Below are 18,531 nucleotides of genomic sequence, written 5' to 3' on the forward strand. Positions count from 1 at the left end.
AGCGGTTCTGTCATCAGGGTTTTTGCAAGCTCAGTCTCGTCATTGCTACCTCAATCTTACTATACTTTACTTCCAAATCTTAAACTTGTCTTCCGTGCTTGGGGCCAGATTCCCTACCTCACACAAATGCATCCTGGAACAAGTGACTGAAGGAGGAAGTCTTCAACTTAAGCACAAGAATGCAGCAACACTGCCTGTTAAAACTGGCCTGGAGGATTCCTTAGTGTCTTTAGGGAACTTACATAGCACTGTGCAACAGCCAGTAAAAACTCCATGCTCAAAATAAGATAATAGTTAACATTTATTGAGTACTTATTACATACCAGTCACAATTCTAAGCACTTTATGGGAATTAAACCATGTAATGTGTACAGTCATCAAATGAGGTCTGTCGTAATTTGTCATCCCCATTTTTTTACCTTTTAAAACGCTGTCTGCACCTTAGCGTCTTGGTTCTTTGGAGAAGCTGTTCTAATCCCTATGAGCCAGGAAGCAGTCTTACTGTAGCCCTATGAAGGAAGTTGTATAATTATCCTCATTATTTTATTTTATAGCTGTGGAAACTGAGGCACAGAGAGGCAAATAATTTGGCCAAAGCCACACAGCCAGAAAGCAACAAAATTTGTATTCAAACCCAGATGTCTGACTCCCAGGTTCAGTCCTTAATATTCTGGCTCTCCTGCTTCTCTGTGTTTTTTGTATGCCTCTTGCATCAGGATATGTACCTCTTGTGGGTCTACTTTACCCCTGTATCCTTAGCACTTGGGAAGGTGCCTGGGGAACAGTGGGCCATCACTAAATCCTTGTTGGGTCAAATCATTAATGGGAAATGTTTTTGAAATAGTAAGAAATGTGCACATAAACTGAGATTTTATAAGACTTCAGACCTAGTTTCTAGGGTACATATTTGGAGGTGTGTGCGCTTAAGAAAATATATCTTCTACATAAGAGAGACTGAGAAAGCACCCTGCTTGGCACTTTGTGCCGTAGTGGCCAATGGGGACAAACCCGTAAGATTTCTCACCACTACTCTTACTACTGTAAGAGCGTGTGACATTAATGCTTTGCTCGTTGCACGTTGTTCCTTACGAGCGACGATGGATCATTGGTGTTTGGCGGCTCTATGTGGCCACACTATCTTGGTGGCAAACAAGGTAAAAAGAAATTGGCTTTCTGCTTAATTCCCCCAATCCTCCCGCATCTCTAACTTCCAGGCCTGTCCTCTGCAGGCACTAAGAAGGTTCAAAGGCTTCCCAGCCTATGGCAAATACTTTTATTACTGAGTCCAGTATCTATGCCCTTTCCTTGATTGTAGAACCCTGATTAGTTCAGGGTGGCAATGTGTCCAGCCAAACATTCACTTTTTCAGCCTCTCTTGCTGCTATAGGTGACCATGTGACATGTTCTGATCCATGCAATGTCTGTATAATTCTTTTGCTTTCTTGGTAGTAGGAGATAAAAGTAGCTGAAACCTGCCCTTACCCCTTGTTCCAGTTTGGGCATGGATGTGATGGCAGGAGCTTCAGCAGCAATCTTATAGCCATGAAGGAATGGAAAAGAGAACTGCAGCAATAGCAGCACTAACACTTTACATAAATAGAAAATAATCATAAAAAACAATAACAATAAAACCATGAAAGCAACACCAGAAAGTAACAATAAGAATAGAAGAGTGATACTAAATTCTAGCTAGATATCACTGCCTACTGAAGATGCTGAGCCTTGAAACTCAGTAAAAATGGAAAGCTGTTATAGAAATGGAAAATACCATGTGCTGGAGAGATGTTAAAAGACATGCGAGGGTCATATTGAACCTTTTTCCCTGACATCATTGGAAGATTTAAGAGGCTTGAAAGGACAGTCATCTCACCATGTGAATCAACATTATTTAATGCTGTGTGTATGAACCATGGAAATCATTCCACACAGCATCAGGTGTGCCTCTCACACTGAGGAGGACCCCTCTTACTGCACAGATGGGGGCTGTACCCAGAAAGACAAATGGATTGGTCCAAAGCCGTATCTCTAGCTAACGGTGGGGGATAGTATAGTGTTGTGATTAAGACCAGGAAGCCTGAGAACAGACTGCCTGGGTTCAGACCTTGCTTCTATCATTTGTTAGACACATGGCCTTGGGTGGATGTCTTGACCTCTGCAAGCTTCCATCTCCTGACCACAAAACACCGATGAGTGTGGAAAATGGGGATAGGGTTGTCATATAAGACCTATCTCAGAGAATTCTTGTAAAGATTAAAAGAAATGTTTATGCAGCATGTAATGCAGATTAAGTAGCCTCAGTCTGAAATTTGACAGGACAATGTAGTCTAGCGTAGGACTCAACAAACTGTAACCTGCTTGGCCACGTTCAGTGTAAGCCCTGAAAGCTAAGAATGGTTTTTAATCCTTTCGAAGTGTTATTAAAAAATAATTAACAGATAAAAACAAAGAAGAATGTGTTACAGAGACCATATATAGCCTGTGATGTCTAAAATATTGACTATCTGACCCTTTACCAAAAAGGGTACTTCACATATCACATTCCTCATTTTCAGAAGATACAGTCTGTTATCTCCCACTCCTGGGAAGGGCACGGCTAGGAGCTGGTGGCTCACGTGTCTCTTCTCCCACTGTCCTTCTGTCATTCAGGTCAGCCCTCCATACAGAGGGGAAGGGAGTGGGGGCCCTGGAATCTTTGGCTGCCTGATTGTCTGCAGTGCTGGAGGCCCATCATTTCCTGCAGCTGTCTGTGGAATGAGCTCGATGGTCCCACGAGCAAAAAATCTTCTCTTGGTGTAGCCATGACCCACCATCCGTGGTATCTAAAGTAGGCCCTGGTTTACTGGGAACAGTTTTGCATATTGAAGTCAGAAGAAAAGTGGGTGAACTAACATCCTTTTCTTCCTGGGACAAATCCTGGCCTGACCAGCTAGCCTTGGGTCACCCACCCTCCTACCTACCCCCTAAGAGCTGGTGCTGGGGATAGGTGATCAGTGGACATTGGTGCTCCTTGGGAAGGTTATCTAGCCTTTCCAAGCATCAGTGTACCATCAACACTCACCCACACAGGAATCTGGGGCAGATCACCTAGGCCTACCTCACGGAGGGATAGGAGTGTTCCATTTGGAATACTTCTCCAGGAACGAGCCACGTTTCCATTTGGAAATTTGGTCTGGTCTGATCCAGTCTCTACTCTCCCCTCACCTACCACCCTCCAGTCGTGTTGGTTTCTTTCTATGTCCAGCCTCCAGGCCGTTGCTCTTGCTGAGCTCTGCCTGGAATATTCTTCCTCAGCTCTTCCATGTATGGCCCGTTTTCATCCTTCAGGTTTCAACTCAAAAGCCACCTCCTCCACGAAGCCCTCCATGACCATAGTAGTCTTTGCAATCTGCATGATTCTGTCTTAAGGTCTATTCCTCCTTATGGGCTGTAAGTTCCACGAGAGCCAATACGATGACTGACTCTTGTTCATTTGTATTCCCAGGGTGCAGTCTATATTAAGTATTTAGGAATTACTGGTTAAATGAATGAATGATGAATACATTTAATCTTGTAAAAGCTTATTAAATTTATCTTATTTACAAAATGACCAATACATATTCTCCGTGGACCAGTAACAAAAAAAAAGAGCAAATATAACATTTTAAAAACCTGAGCCAGGAAAGTGATTCAGCAATGAACAAAATGAACCTTCCTGTTCTGTAGTCCCTTGAGAAATTTGAAGTACCTTTTAATCTCTTCTTTTCAATTCTCATTGAACTACATGAGGAAGGCATGTCAGGTGTGGGAACTCCAGCTCTGTAAAGGATGAAACAGATAGAGAGAGAGAGAGAGGTGACTATTCTTAACAATTCTTTCCCATCTCCCCACCCACTCAGTTATAAAAAAGAAAAGAATTAAAAGTACTTAAATGGTAGCTCTGCAGTTCAAAACACCATTAAACAGCAGATGTTTATCTACGCAAAGTCTACAACTTTTGAAGTTTAGCTTCTAGGATTTCTTTCAGTATCAGAATGTATGAACGTATGCAAATGATCACTTACAAAGGAAATACACCAAGCTCAGAAATTAATTACTCACCTGTTTTATCAAGAAGATTGGAGAGTAAGATGCTTACCAAGATTTAGCATAGATAACATATTTTACAATAAATGACAAAAGACTATACTCAACCAGTTATTTTGTTCTAAAGATAAAGTTTGACATTTTTGTTTTGTGATAAAAACCCATGTGTCATGGATTATTTCTCTGGGAATAAAACAAAATGGTTATTTGTTCTAGGAAGCCACAGCACAAAATGATACACCCCAAAAAAGGCACTCAGTTTCTAGGTAAAACCCAGTCTACTTTTTTCTGTAAACAACCAAGCGATAACTAGTTATGAGAATCCTCAAGCACTAATTTCTTAATCAAATAGTTATTTCTAAGTTAGTATTTCTCAATCAAGTGTGATAGGGCAAACCCCACTGGATGTGCTGTCATCCCTTTAGGGGCTTCTCCCCCAAGGAGGTGATTTCTAGCTGGGTGCCCAGCACCCTCCCCTTGCATCTATCCCTCCTAAGGAAATTCTGGGTCCCAAGGACACAGAGCCTACTGCTCCCAGACTGGCCCCTGTGCAGTTTCCAGAGCTCCGAGACCAGCATCCTCTCTTCCCTCCCCTCTGCTCTTCTCTGCACTGTTGGTGAATAACAATCCAGGCTACCTTTGTCAATGGAATCTTCACACCCTCCTATCGACGCAGCCCATCATTACCTGAAACCTGCTCCTACATTAGTTAAAGACTGTGGGACCCCCTTTGCTGTGGCTAGTTTACTAGTGTCCATCTAATTAAGAAAGGATAAGAACTCCTGTTCTGGATCCCATTGGGGAAGGCACTAGAATTTGTTGAACCCTTACTACATACAAGGTGACATGTTAAGCACTTTATGTATATTATTTGACTCGGGCCTCTTGACAATCTTTACTAGCCCCATTTTTTAAAAAATTTTATTTATTTATTTATTTATTTTGGGCTGTGTTGGGTCTTCGTTTCTGTGCGAGGGCTTTCTCTAGTTGTGGTAAGCGGGGGCCACCTTTCATCGCGGTGCGCGGGCCTCTCACTATCGCGGCCTCCCTTGTTGCGGAGCACAGGCTCCAGACGCGCAGGCTCAGTACTTGTGGCTCACGGGCCTAGTTGCTCTGTGGCATGTGGGATCTTCCCAGACAAGGGCTAGAACCTGTGTCCCCTGCATTGGCAGGCAGATTCTCAACCACTGCACCACCAGGAAGCCCCTACTAGCCCCATTTTATAAATGTGGAAATTGAAGCTCAGAGAGGCTGAGAGTCACCTTAGTCACACAGCTGGCAGTGTGAACTGGATTTATCTGCTTAGCTGGACTCTCCGATTCGTCCCAGTGACACGTCTACTTATATTGGTGCTATTGTACCATGACCTTTCGTTTCTGTGGCTCTTCTGTATATCTAAATATATGGTTGGGAATATCTGCCTGCTTCTTATTACTTGTCATTTTCAAAAGTGCCTTAGATGGCTTCAAACATTTATAGCTCTAGATTGGTTTTAGAATCCTTTTGATAAGTCTCCTCCCCAAAAAAATCATATTAGGATTTTAATTGGGATTGTGTTCAATATAAACTGAATTTAGGAAAAAATGATGTCTTTGAAATATTGAATCTCTCCATCCAGGATGATGATATGTCTCTATATATTCAAGCCTTTTCTTCCCCCTCAATTCAATTTTATATTTCTTTTTTCCTACAGGTTTTGCAGAGTTTTGTGAAGTTTATTCCTAGGTCTACCTATTTATTCAACAGTATTTATTGAGAACTTATTATATCCTGAGCATTGTTCTAGGCCTCTGGGGATAAAGCAGTGAGCAAAACAAAGTATCTGGTCTTGGAAAGCCTACATTCTAGAAAGCAGAGAAAGATAATAAACAAATATCTTGCTAATATGTCAGGTGGTCATAAGTGCCATGAAAATCAAAAGCAGGTGAGGAAACAGTGAGTGGTAGAAGGTGGGAGTTATGTTCTTTAAGGTGGTCAGTGATTTTGATCAGTATTAACTCTCTGATCCGGTGATTTGAGTAGAGGTCCACAGAAAGTGGGTGAGTGCGTCAGGCAGATATCTTGGAGAATATTTCAGGCAGTGAGAATAGAAAGCTCAAGGGCCCTGAGGGTAGGGTGTGTCTGCCATGCAGGAGGAACAGCATGGAGGCTAGTGTTTCTATAGCAGAGTGATGGAAGAAAAGAATGGAAACATTGGGGTCAGAGAGGGGGCCAGAAAGCAAATCAAATAGAGCATGATAGGCAGTGAGGAGGACTTAAGATTTTACTTGAAATAAGGTGGGAGCCATCGGAGAGCTTTGAGCAGAGGAATAACACGATCTGACCTGTATTTTAGGTCATGAAGAATAGCTGCTGCATGGAGAATAGCTGGGACACAAGAGTGGAAGACTTGATCGCCTTTTACGGTTAGATCTGATAGGCTGCTATTGAGGTGGTCTATATGAGAGCTGTTGGTGGCTTGGACCAAAGTGGTATCAATAGTGGTAGACAGATACTTCAGAATCTGGATGTATTTTTAAAGCAGAGCCAATAGATATGCTGGTGGGCTGGCTAAAGGATGAGAGAGAAAGAGAAGAGTCATTAACTGACATAAGGAAGACTGCAGAAGAAACAGGTGTTGGAGTGGAGGAGCTGTGATGGGGTGAATTTTGTTCTGGACGTGTTTAGTTTGAGATGCCTATTAAGCATCCAGGGGCCATGTTGAGTAGGTAGTTGGGTAAAAAGGGTAAAGACAGAGATGAAGTGTTTTCTATTTTAATAGCTATTGAGTGCAGGGTTACATTTTCTAACTGGTTATTGCTAATATTATAGGTCTAGAAGTTAGCTTTTGCTATGTAGCAAAAGACCACAACACCTGAGTGGCATGCCACAATAATCGTTAATTTCACATATATTTATGGGCTTCAGGTGGGCTTGACTGCACAGCTCTGCTGATCTTGTCTGGGTTCACTTATATATCTGCAGGTTTGCAGGAGTTGGTTAATCTAGGTTGGGCCTGGCTTCCACATACCTGAGACCGTTGGGATAATCCCATGTAAAAGTTCTTCTCATGGTAGTGGAAGACATGTAGGAGTAAAGCCCAATGCTTAGTTTCATCTCAGGCCTCTGCTTGCATCACTTCTGCCTACATGCCAGTACCAAAGCAAGTCATATGGCTGATCAATGAGCGAAGCAGGGCACCTTGCCCATGGTGAGAGGAGATGTAGCAGTTATACGGCAAGGAGCATGGATATGGGGAGGAGGGAGGAACTAGGCCAAATGATGCAATCCAACACAAGAGAAAAATGATTAATGTTTGTATCTTTATCTTATACCCACCAACTACTGAACCCTCTCATTAGTTTTAATGATTTTCAATGGATTCTCTTGGCTTTTTTCCTTAAGTAGATGTTCTCATCTGAAAATAATAATCCTCTAGTCCAGGGATCAGCAAATTTTTCTTAAGTGTCCAGCTAGTGGTTATTTCAGACTTCGTAGGCCATGTGGTCTCTGTCCCAACTCTTCAACTCTGTTGCTGTAGCAGGGAAGTAGCTAGAGACATTACATACATTAACGGCTCTGGCTTTGTCTCAATAAAACTTTATTTAAAAATAAACAAGCAGTCAGCCCGTTTTCTGACCTCTGCTGCTATAATCAATTTCTTTAGAATACTATGTCTTGTTTCCTTTTGTTGTTATTATTTCACAGCTAGAATTAAGGAAATGCCATTTTTGTCACAGCAAGCCTCGTGGCCATTTTCTTCACTTTACTGGGAATACTTTCAGTGTTTTCCATTTAAATATCATGTTTGCTATTGATTTCATCATAAAGAATGGTTTTGTATTTCTAGTTTACTAAGTTATTAGAAATGTCTCTCAATCTTACAGAGTGTCTTTTTAAGTGCCTGTCAGGACCGTGAGTTTTATCTTTTCACTTATTCACGTGATAAATTATTTTAATAGATTACCAAATGTTGAATCATCCTTACATTCCTTGAATAAAATCTATTTGGTCATACTACATTACCTTTTTAACATATTGCTGGATTCAACTTGCTATTCCTTTATTTTGAATTTTTTATTTGTAATGCACACTGGGAGGTCTTCCTAGGCTCAAACATTCAGCTAAATGTGAACTCAACTAAACATTCAGACTCACAAGACTATCCTAGGCCACACTCAGTACCTGCCTCCTCCGAAGGGTAGAGGATGGACATAACTTGCAGGAAGGCAGCGTTGGTGGCTTCTCTCCATGGGAGCGGTCATCCAGGAGCCATTCCTTTAGCCCTCCATATGAGATGGCTCAGGTGTGAAGCAGCAAGACTCCCACTGCAAGGGGATAGGATGGTGGTGGCTTAAAGGCCTTGTGCCCCATAGGAATCAATATCTCTTGCAAAAGTTCCAATGGGGGGGGCTTCCAAGTCCCCTGCATTCAGGGGAGCCCAAGGCTGTGATGTCCCCAAGAGGAATTTATAGTTCATTGGTAGTCCTCCCAGTCCAGACACACTTTGCCAATCAGGCCCAGTTTATATTTTACCTTCATCTGGTTTTCAGGGAAACAGAACTAAAAAATTAATGGAAAGGCCAAATTCTCTTTTGGAAGGGGAAACTGTTGTGTTAATACATTACGTGCATCATCTGCATCCATAAGTTCATTCTTAATTTTCCCTTTTTTGTGCTTTTTCAGGTTTTGGTCAGGATTATGCTATCCTCATAAAGTGCGTTAGGAAGCTTTGCATTTTTCTCTATACTTTGTAAGAGTTTAATCAGCCTGAGAATTTTCAGTGTTCCGTCATGCCTCCATGGAAAGCAGGGGATTTTTCTTGTTCATTTCCACAAACCCAGTGACAACAGTGCCTGGGACACAGCAATTAGATTATTTGCTGTCCTTTCTGTTCTACCTAGACAGGGGTGCGTGGCATTGTTCTGAGTTCCTGTCGTAACTTAAAGGGAAACTTTCACAATGTCTGGAGCCCTTGAGGTCCTGCAAATGAAGGAGGGTATGTCCTCAAATTCCTAGCGGCAGGGACCCACTTAGGTGGCACCAACCTTGACTTCCAAATGGAACGGTACGTTTACACAAGAAAAAGTAATGGTATCTACATCATAAATCTGAAGAGAACCGGGAGAAGCTTCTGCTGGCAGCTCGTGCCGTTGTTGCCTTTGAAAATCCTGCTGGAGTCGTGTCATATCCTCCAGGACTACTGGCCAGTGGGCTGTGCTGAAGTTTGTTGCAGTCAGTGGGGCCACTCCTATTGCTGGACACTTCACTCCTGGAAACGTCACCAACCAGATCCAGGCAGCCTTCTGGGACCTGCAACTTCCGGCGGTTACTGATCCCAGGGCCTGCCCCGCATGTCTCTGGGTAAGGCACACTCTCCTCTGCACCGTGTGGACGTTGCCATCTCACACATGCGCAAGGGCACTCACTCAGTGCATCTGACGTGCTGGATGCTGGCCGGGGAACTTCTGCGCCTGCGCGGCGCCATCTCCCGTGAGCACCCGCGGAAAGGCACACCTGCTCTACGTCTACGGAGACCCTGAAGAGATGGCAAAGGGAGAGCCGGTTACAGCTGAAAAGGTTGGGAGCACGGAGGAACTTCAGGGTGAACGGACTGCTCCAGCTCCCGAATTTACGGCCCCTCAACCGGAGGTGGCAGGCTGGGCTGCAGGCACAGGGGCCCTCTGCCCTCTTCGGCGACTCCCCGCTGAAGACGAGTCAGCCCGCTTCCCAGGACGGCACTGCAGCCAGTGGGTAGGGACATCCGCCAATTCACCTTAAGCTGTTCTTCCGCAGACTCTGAAACAGAAAATGCAAATAAGGTTGACGGAAAACAACCGTTTCTTTTTTGAAAAAAAGCATTGCTGAACGAATTAAGTTCTTATAAGAACTTGTCCATAAAATCTGGTTCTGATGACTTTCGGAGGTTAACGCTGGCATTTTCTGTTTTTTTTTTTTTTTTTTTTTTTTTTTTGTCTTTTTAGTGTGCTCTATTGTTTTTCACGTCTTGATTTTTTTTTTTTATTGCGCATTTTCCTAGAAGATGATCCCAGAATTTTGCTAACAAAGTAGTGATATTGTGCATTTTGCCCACATCTTCTCTTTGGTGAAACTTGTAGGAAAGTTTGTATAGTTGATTATTTTCAGAGAATCAAGTTATGCTTTTATTTATCAATACTGTGTATGATTTTTCTTATTCTAATTTAGCATTTTTGCTAAATTATAAATGATTATTGCCTTTATTAATTCCTTCTTACCTGATTGAGATTATTTTATTGTTCCTCTGCTAGCTGCTTAAGTCACGTTTGCTTCACTTTTTAAACAGATAGCAGCTCCAGTTATTGAGTACACTATTACATGTATTATCTCACTGAATCTTCATAACACCCCATAAGGCCTCATAAGAAGTCTTTAGCATAGTGGTTATGAGTGCAGACTCCGAGCTACAGTTGCTGCCGTTTGTAACTTGTGCATGTGACTTCTCTGTACTCCTATTTCTTCACCTGTAAAATGGGATAATCATATAATCTACATTATAGGCCTGTTAGGGGAGATAAATAAATTCATACACATAAAGCCCCTAGAACCGTGTCTAGCACATCATTTGCACCATGGAAGTAGTTGATATTATTATTTAAAGGTGAGGAATTGAAGCTTTATAAAGTTAAGTAACTTGCCCAGGATCACATAGTTATTACTAGATAAGAAGCCAGTCTTTTGAACACAGCAGCCTTGTGTAGATTTTGGGGTATGGTTTGCTTGTTCTCATTAATTTCTTAATAGTCTATAATTTCAGTTCTGTTTTCTTCATGAAGTTTCTATTGGTTTCTTCCTATCCACGTGATCTTCATCCTTGGAACTCAGGAATTTCACCCAGAATTTGTGTAGTTGTGGCTATTCTTTTTACTCCCGACCAGCAAATAGCCCATTTGATCTTAAGATCATAATCTTTCTTCCAGTTAAAATCTTTTCTATTAGTTTTTTGATCACCAATCTTCATTTTTGTCCTCCTATAATTCCTATTGTACATATTTTGAAATGTCTTAAACTTATTTTTCATGGCTTTGTTTTTCCCTTAAATTTCTTACCATTGTTTTTACTCCTGATTTCTGGGGGAACTTTTGGATTGGGTCCTTTAATTCCCAATTCAATTATTTGCAGAATCCAATCTGTTGTTTAAACGCCTCTATTGAGGGTTTTTCCCCCACCAATGAATATTTTAACTTAGAATTTTCAGTGTGCATTCCAAATAGTATGTAATAAGCTCATGAAGCCCATCATGCACCATTTTTATAAAAATGATTAATTAAGAATTCCACCAAAGCTTTCATTTCCATTAAAGTTCTTTGACCCGGGATACAGCCATCCAACTTCTCTTTCTCCAAAATCTGATACCCACTGTCAGACCCTAAACCAACTTATTTGGTTCAGGCTCACTCTCCCCCATACCTTACTTCAGCATCTTTCCATCTTCTTTTTTGATCTTTAGTAAAGTTTTAATTTTAGAACAGTTTAAGGTTTACAACACAGTTGTGAATATAGTACAGAAAGTTCTCATATAGCCCACATCTAGTTTCCCCAGCTATTAACATCTTACATTTGTTACTTATGTACATGGTTCATTTGTTACAATTGATGAACCAATATTGATACATTATTATTAACTGAAGTCCTTACCTTATTCAGATTTTCTTAGTTTTTCCTTTATGTCCTTGTGCTGTTCCAGGATCCCATCCAGGACACCACATTACGTTTAGTCGTTATGTCTCTTTAGGCTCTCCTTGGCTGTGACAATTTCTCAGACTTTCCTTGTTTTTGATGACCTTGACAGTTTTGAGGAATACTGGTCAAGCATTTTGTAGGGAATGTCCCTCAGTTGAGATTTGCCCGATGGTTTTCTCATGATTAAACTGAGGTTGTGTGTTTTGGGAGGAAGACCACAGAAGTCAAGTGTTGTTTTTGTCACATCATATCAAACGTACATACATCAACATGACTTATCCCTACTGATGCTGACCTTGGTCATCTGGCTGAGGTAGCATTTGTCAGGTTTCTTACTGTTGATTATTCTTTTCTCCTTTTTCCATACTGTACTCTGTAGAAGGAAGTCACCATACGTAGCCCACACATAAGGAGCAGGGAGCTGTGTTCCATTTTCTTGAGGGCTGAGTATCTACATAAATTATTTGGGATTCTTTTGCATGGGAGATTTGTCTCTTCATTTATTTATGTCAGTATGGACTCATGAATATTTATTTTACACTTTGGGTTACAATCCAATACTGCCTTATTTATTTGGTTTCTCAAATTGTTCCAGCTTTAGCCACTTTGGAGATGTTTAAATTGTCTTCTGTGTCCCTTTGACCCTATCATTGTGGGTTTTTTCGTGTTTTGAGCACTGTATTACTTTCTGGTACTATAAGATATCCCAGGCTCATCTTGCCTATTTGCTTCCCCAGTCCTAGAATCAGCCATTTCTCCAAAGACTGCGGATTCCTTTTATTGGGGAATGGTATTAGAAAGCAAGATGGAAGCTAGCTTTGTTCATTGCTGCTGGGGTTTTGTTTTTGTTCTTTTCAGTTGTGCAATTGTATTTTTTATCTTCAAGAATTGTTACATATTATTTGTTTTCCTAACAGCCTGCTCTTGCTTTATTGATACAATGTAAGAATAAGAATTGTTAAAAATATATGCACAGGAAGTGGGGGAGGGAGGAGCTCTTTTATTAAGCGCTTTTCATTCAGTATTATTTACTCTGAATGTTTCATTTAAACCGCTGAGTATTTTTATATATTTGGTAATTTTTTGCTTTGCTGATGCATATGGACAGTTGTTCAGAAAGATAATCAGGACGGGCAGCTGAGATGGGTTCCAAAAGAGACTATGTAAGCCAGTGTAATTTCTTTCAGTCCTTAACAAACATAGAAGACAAATTTAGATGTATAATTTTTCTTTAGCAGCTTACAGATTGAATAGTTTGTTCAGGACAGGGATGTTGCTGTAAGCAGTGCTAAGCTGCTTGGGTGGAATTTCATGTTAGCTCAAGAGCAAGGTCTCCTTCTTGTCTTGGAGGTTGGACATCAGCTAGCACAGAGCCTCCCTCTAGGTGACATCTTGGCCATCACAGAGTCTTCCTCCACCCAGAGGACAAGCCCTGTCCTCAGCAGCCTCAAGGATGCAGATTTTAAGCAAGATTACTGGATTCCACTCCCCTTGGTCTCTAGCACCTGCTCTAGGTACTTTAGGTAAAAGACTCAAAACAAAAAAGTATTGAACTTTGTCTCTGCTCACTCCTGTTTTTTTTAAAAAAAATCTTTATTGGAGTATAATTGCTGTAGAGTGTTGTGTTAGTTTCTGCTTTATAACAAAGTGAATCAGCTATACATATACATATGTTCCCATATCTCTTCCCTCTTGCGTCTCCCTCCCACCCTCCCTATCCCACCCCTCTAGGTGGTCACAAAGCACCGAACTGATCACCCTGTGCTATGTGGCTGCTTCCTACCAGCTATCAGTTTTACATTTGGTAGTGTGTATATGTCCATGCCACTCTCTCACTTCATCCCAGCTTACCCTTCCCCCTCCCAGTGTCCTCAAGTCCATTCTCTACGTCTGTGTCTTTATTCCTGTCCTGCCCCTAGGTTCGTCAGAACCTTTATTTTAGATTCCATATATATGTGTTAGCATATGGTATTTGTTTTTCTCTTTCTGACTTACTTCACTCTGTATGACAGACTCTAGGTCCATCCACCTCACTACAAATAACTCAATTTTGTTTCTTTTCTTTTTATGGCGGAGTAATGTTGCCTTGTATATATGTGCCACATCTTCTTTATCCATTCATCTGTCGATTGACACTTAGGTTGCTTCCATGTCCTGGCTATTGTAAATAGAGCTGCAATGAACATTGCGGTACATGACTTTTTTGAATTATGGTTTGCTCAGGGTATATGCCCAGTAGGGTGATTGCTGGGTTGTATGGTAGTTCTGTGTTTAGTTTTTTAAGGAACCTCCATACTGTTCTCCATAGTGGCTGTATCAATTTACATTCCCACCAACAGTCTGCTCGCTCCTTTTATAGTAACCTGCTCTATCTCTAGCTCCCTGAGGGGGTACAATGGCAATCCTTTCAGTTACCCCAGGTGAACGTCCTCTCATGGTGGGATGTCTGACCAGCCCTCCCTTACTCCACTCCTACCTGGGCCGTTCCAACTGAAACCTCATAAAATAACAAGGTTGGCATGTTAGTTATTTATGGCTGCGTAACAAATTACTCCAGAACTTAGCTTTAAACAACACACATTTATTATCAACACACATTTCTTATCTCACAGTTTCCGTCTGTCAGGAATCTGGGCATGGCTTAGCTGGGTCCCCTACTTCAAGGTCTCTCACAAGGTTGCAATCAAATGTCAACAGAGGCTGTGTGGTCTCATCCAAAGGCTCAGTTGAGGGAAGGATCTGCTTTCAAACCCACATGGTTTGGGTAGGAATCAGTTCCTCTGTTTGGACTGAGGACTTTGATTCCTCTCTTGTTGGAGGCTGCTGTCAGTTCCTTGTCATGTGGGTCTCTCCAGTATAGTAGCTGGCTTCACCAATGTGACCAATAGAGAGCATCTGCTAAAAAAACAAAAGATCTTTTATAAAACAAAAGATCTTTTATAACCTAATCACAGAAATGACACCCTATCACTAGGTCCAGCTCTCACTCAAGGGGAAAGGATTATACAAGAACACAAATACCAGGAGATGGGGATCATTGGGGTCATCTTAGAAGTTGGCCTACCACATGTGAGGATGGACCCTACTCCAGTCTCCAGCTGGGATACATAATTTTTTATCTGGTATGGTTGGGTTGTTTCTGTGGGACTCTGGGAAAGAATGCACATTAAAAAAGTGGGCTTAAAACATTTATCTAAGTCCTGGATATGATGAACTTTATTTTTTATATGCTGAGTTTGAAATTATAGAAAGAGCTTCAGGTGAAATTTTTCATTCTGTTGTTCACTTAACAATAATTCTTTTACCATTTTCTGTAAGCCAGCTTTTAATTTAGATACTCTGTGTACATTATCTCACTTTAAACCTCACACCAATTGTTTGTGGAAGGCATTACTAGCTGGAATTTTGGGGTGAGAAAGTTGAGGTATAGAGAATTGAGGTAACTTTCCAATGTCTGGGCATCCCAATACCCTAAGCAGCTCCCTCCCAGCCCCAGGATTGGCTGACTCATCCAGCTGCAGTCTCCATCTCAAAGGGGACAGGGCTCTGTGTATCAGCACTTGAGGATTGTGGTAGAATCCACTTCCTGTGCACCCCCTCAGATCTGTTAACTCTATGTAATTGGCCCCATATGCAAACGATTGGCCTCTGTCTCAGTTTCCACCTCTGTATCCTGCTCCCTTGGATGGAATGCATCAAAATGACTGTCTCCTTGGTTCCTGACTCGGTCTCCTCATAATTATGGCAAGCCCTGCTCCTCCTCCACGGCTAGTGACAGGTCCTAGAAACCCAGTCCAGCTTAGAGGGCAGGTTTCTCACTACCCATCCCACAACACACTGGATTACTTAGACCTCCAGTGTCACTAAGCTAGTGAGAGGCAGAGCCAGGATTCAACCCATGCTCTTTGTATTATCTCATTCTGTCTCTCAGGTTGACCATTAAAGTAAACAGTTCAAACTCAATCACTGTTTGTATTGTTCTTTCCATAGTCTAGATAGTATTAACTTGATTAAATAGGTAAAATGGAATAGAGGAACTTAATAAAGATACTGTGGCCACAGTCACAATTACAAGTGAAGGTCAGGGTAGGGGTAGCAGGCACCATGAACTCAGAGCAATGGTGGAGAGAAGCATCAGGCCACAGGCACCATGCACATGCCAGGGGTTTATTTCACGGCTCCTTTTGGTGGAAAAAAAGGCACCATCTCTGGCTACATTTCTACTGTTTCCAGAATGCCTGGGACACCAAGCATGGGAGCCAGCAGAGGCCTCACCCACAAAACCATGTGCTTTAGTGTCTGCCTAAAAGAATGAAAGACTAATGTGTTTTCCAAGTTGATTTCAGAAAAAAATAAGCAAAGCAAAGAAAGTCACCTTGCTCTTCATGACGCTGCATAAGAGGCAGACTGGAGATCCTGTGCAGTACCTCTAAAAGTTCTCAGTAAGGGCAGGGGATCTCCAATAGCCAGTGTTCACTTCAGTCATCCTGATGGGGTTTCAGTTTGGCTCAAAGAGTGCAGAAATTGCTGAATAGAGTATCATCTTAGTTAACAATGGTTACACGATTTTATGAAGTTTTGCTACTAATGGTCCTTCTAGATAAGGTATTTGTTTTATTCATTCCAACTTGTCCGTATTATCCTTCTAAGGAAGAATTGGGGGTCTGAGGTAGGGTCAGGGTCAGTATCAGAGTGTGGGTAGGGTCTTTTTATAGGCTTGTCCCCTGGGAATGTTTGATTCAGTTGCACACTCCCTTTTTCTGGAAGCTTGCTCCTCTTGTGGCCCCAGTGACAGCTCATGCTCGTAACTTTCTTCTGCCTCATGCACTACCTCTCGGTGTCCTTTGCTGGCTCCTGGCTCCGTCCAGCCTCTCTGTACTAGATTGCCCCAGCACTTGGTTCTGGGCTCTCGGCGCTTTTCTACATGACTTAGATGCTCTCCTTCATTCCTGGCTTTACCCCATCCACATGCTGGTTTCTCTCAGTTGTATCTCCAGCCCTGGCAGTTTCAGTGAGCTCTACACTTGTGTTACAAGGGTAATATATTTAAATATGTCTAGATTGCATTTCCCTCTGAATAGCCATATCGCCATTTCCCATAATCCCTTGGCCATAGCAATGTGACTGGAAAGAATTTTTGTATCCTTCAATTATATTAGAATTCTGTATATAGGGAGAAGATTCCCCCTGCCCCCACCCCATCTCTGCTGTCTGGGCCGTGATGCTTGCTTCCCAGGGCAGGAGAAGAACGGACCAGGGTGAATGAAAGTTGGAAGCCCACCTCTTCTGGTACCAAGGGCTTGTTGGGAAAAGAAGGTGGGGCAGAAGAGGCAGACAATGGGAGTTTTTGTTCAGTCTACTTTGGAGGCTAAGAGAGGAGATTGTCTCCCATCTGGGCCTGATGCCAGCTTGGGTGATGGGAGGCAGATGGTGGACAAACATATCAGAGTAAAATCAGTGGCATGGCATGGTCAGGCAGAGACAGGGCCGGGTGGTCACTCTCTAAAGCTATCCTCAGTTCCCATGTGATGAGGATGGGACTCAGAAATGCCCACATGTTCCGAAAGTGTCCGTGGACCATGGCTGGGTAAAGAGCTAGTACACGTTCATAGGGCCACAGTGTGGTTCGGGTCAGGAGCTGGGTGGAGAATATGGCAGGCACCCAGAAGGCTGTACAGGGCCAGCTGACAAGAGGCCGAATCACCCAGGGAGTCCCAGAGCCTTAACCGAGCTCTCACCAGCCATAGGCTGCCAGTTTCAGCAGTGAACACCAGCAGGACAAGCAGTGACCAGGGCCACGCAAACAAGGTGCACTGCTGCAGAATCCAGAGGTGGCAGAGGACACCAAAAGGAGCAAAGACTCCTGCCAGGCACTGCTGGGAGTGCACCGTGGGTGCCCACCATCTTGGGGGAGAGAGGAGTGATGGGATGGAAATCCAAGAGATTGAACCCGTTTAAATTCTTCCCTCAGTTGAAGAATAGCAGACTGGGCTGACTCTAGTTCTCTTCCTCCACCTGCCCCCATCCCTCAGTGGGTCAGGAATCTCGAGGAAGATGTAAGAGGCTATGATCTCTTCACACTTCTGAGTTATACTTAATAGAAGCAAAAATTTCCCCAACTCATATGTCTGACTGTTTCACACCCAACATGCATCCTAGGCTAACTTTGCCGAAATTGAATTCTTGACCCCTCTCCTAAAAATAACCTAGCCCACTCCCCGATTGCCCTCCCTCAGTCAGTGACAGCACCGTACCCCATGGGTTTAAGGATCAGCATTGATTGCTCCTTTCCCCTCGCCTCTCACATCTAATCCATCAGTAAGTCCTGCCAGCTCTTCACCCAGGCATATCCTAAACCCACTTCTTTTTTTTCTCCACCATAACTATTATCCCTACAAAGATTCTTTCAATATCTTCCCCCCTGTTCTCATTCCTGAGGCTGCTTCCTGCCCATATGGTGCATTATGTGTGATAGAAAAATATACGCCTTTCTCCAGGTGAACGTAGGCCCCTGCTGGACACAGGGCTTGGTGAGTCGTGCAAAAGCTGGATTTCAAGCCCACTCACCTACTCTGCCTGCCTTCCTCACGTAGGATCCAACCTACATAAACAGAACCAGCACCCCTCCTCACTCCTAAGCTTCTCCCTATGGTCTGTTACCCACCAGCTGCCAGAGGGATCTTTTAAAAACACGAATTGGATATCACTGCCCTGGAAGACCCTCACTGTCTTCCCCAAACCCTTAGCACAGAGTTTCAGCTCCCCCCA

Source organism: Lipotes vexillifer, unplaced genomic scaffold (genome assembly GCF_000442215.2).
Source record: "Lipotes vexillifer unplaced genomic scaffold, Lipotes_vexillifer_v1.1 scaffold217, whole genome shotgun sequence".
Classification (NCBI taxonomy): Eukaryota; Metazoa; Chordata; class Mammalia; order Artiodactyla; family Lipotidae; genus Lipotes; species Lipotes vexillifer.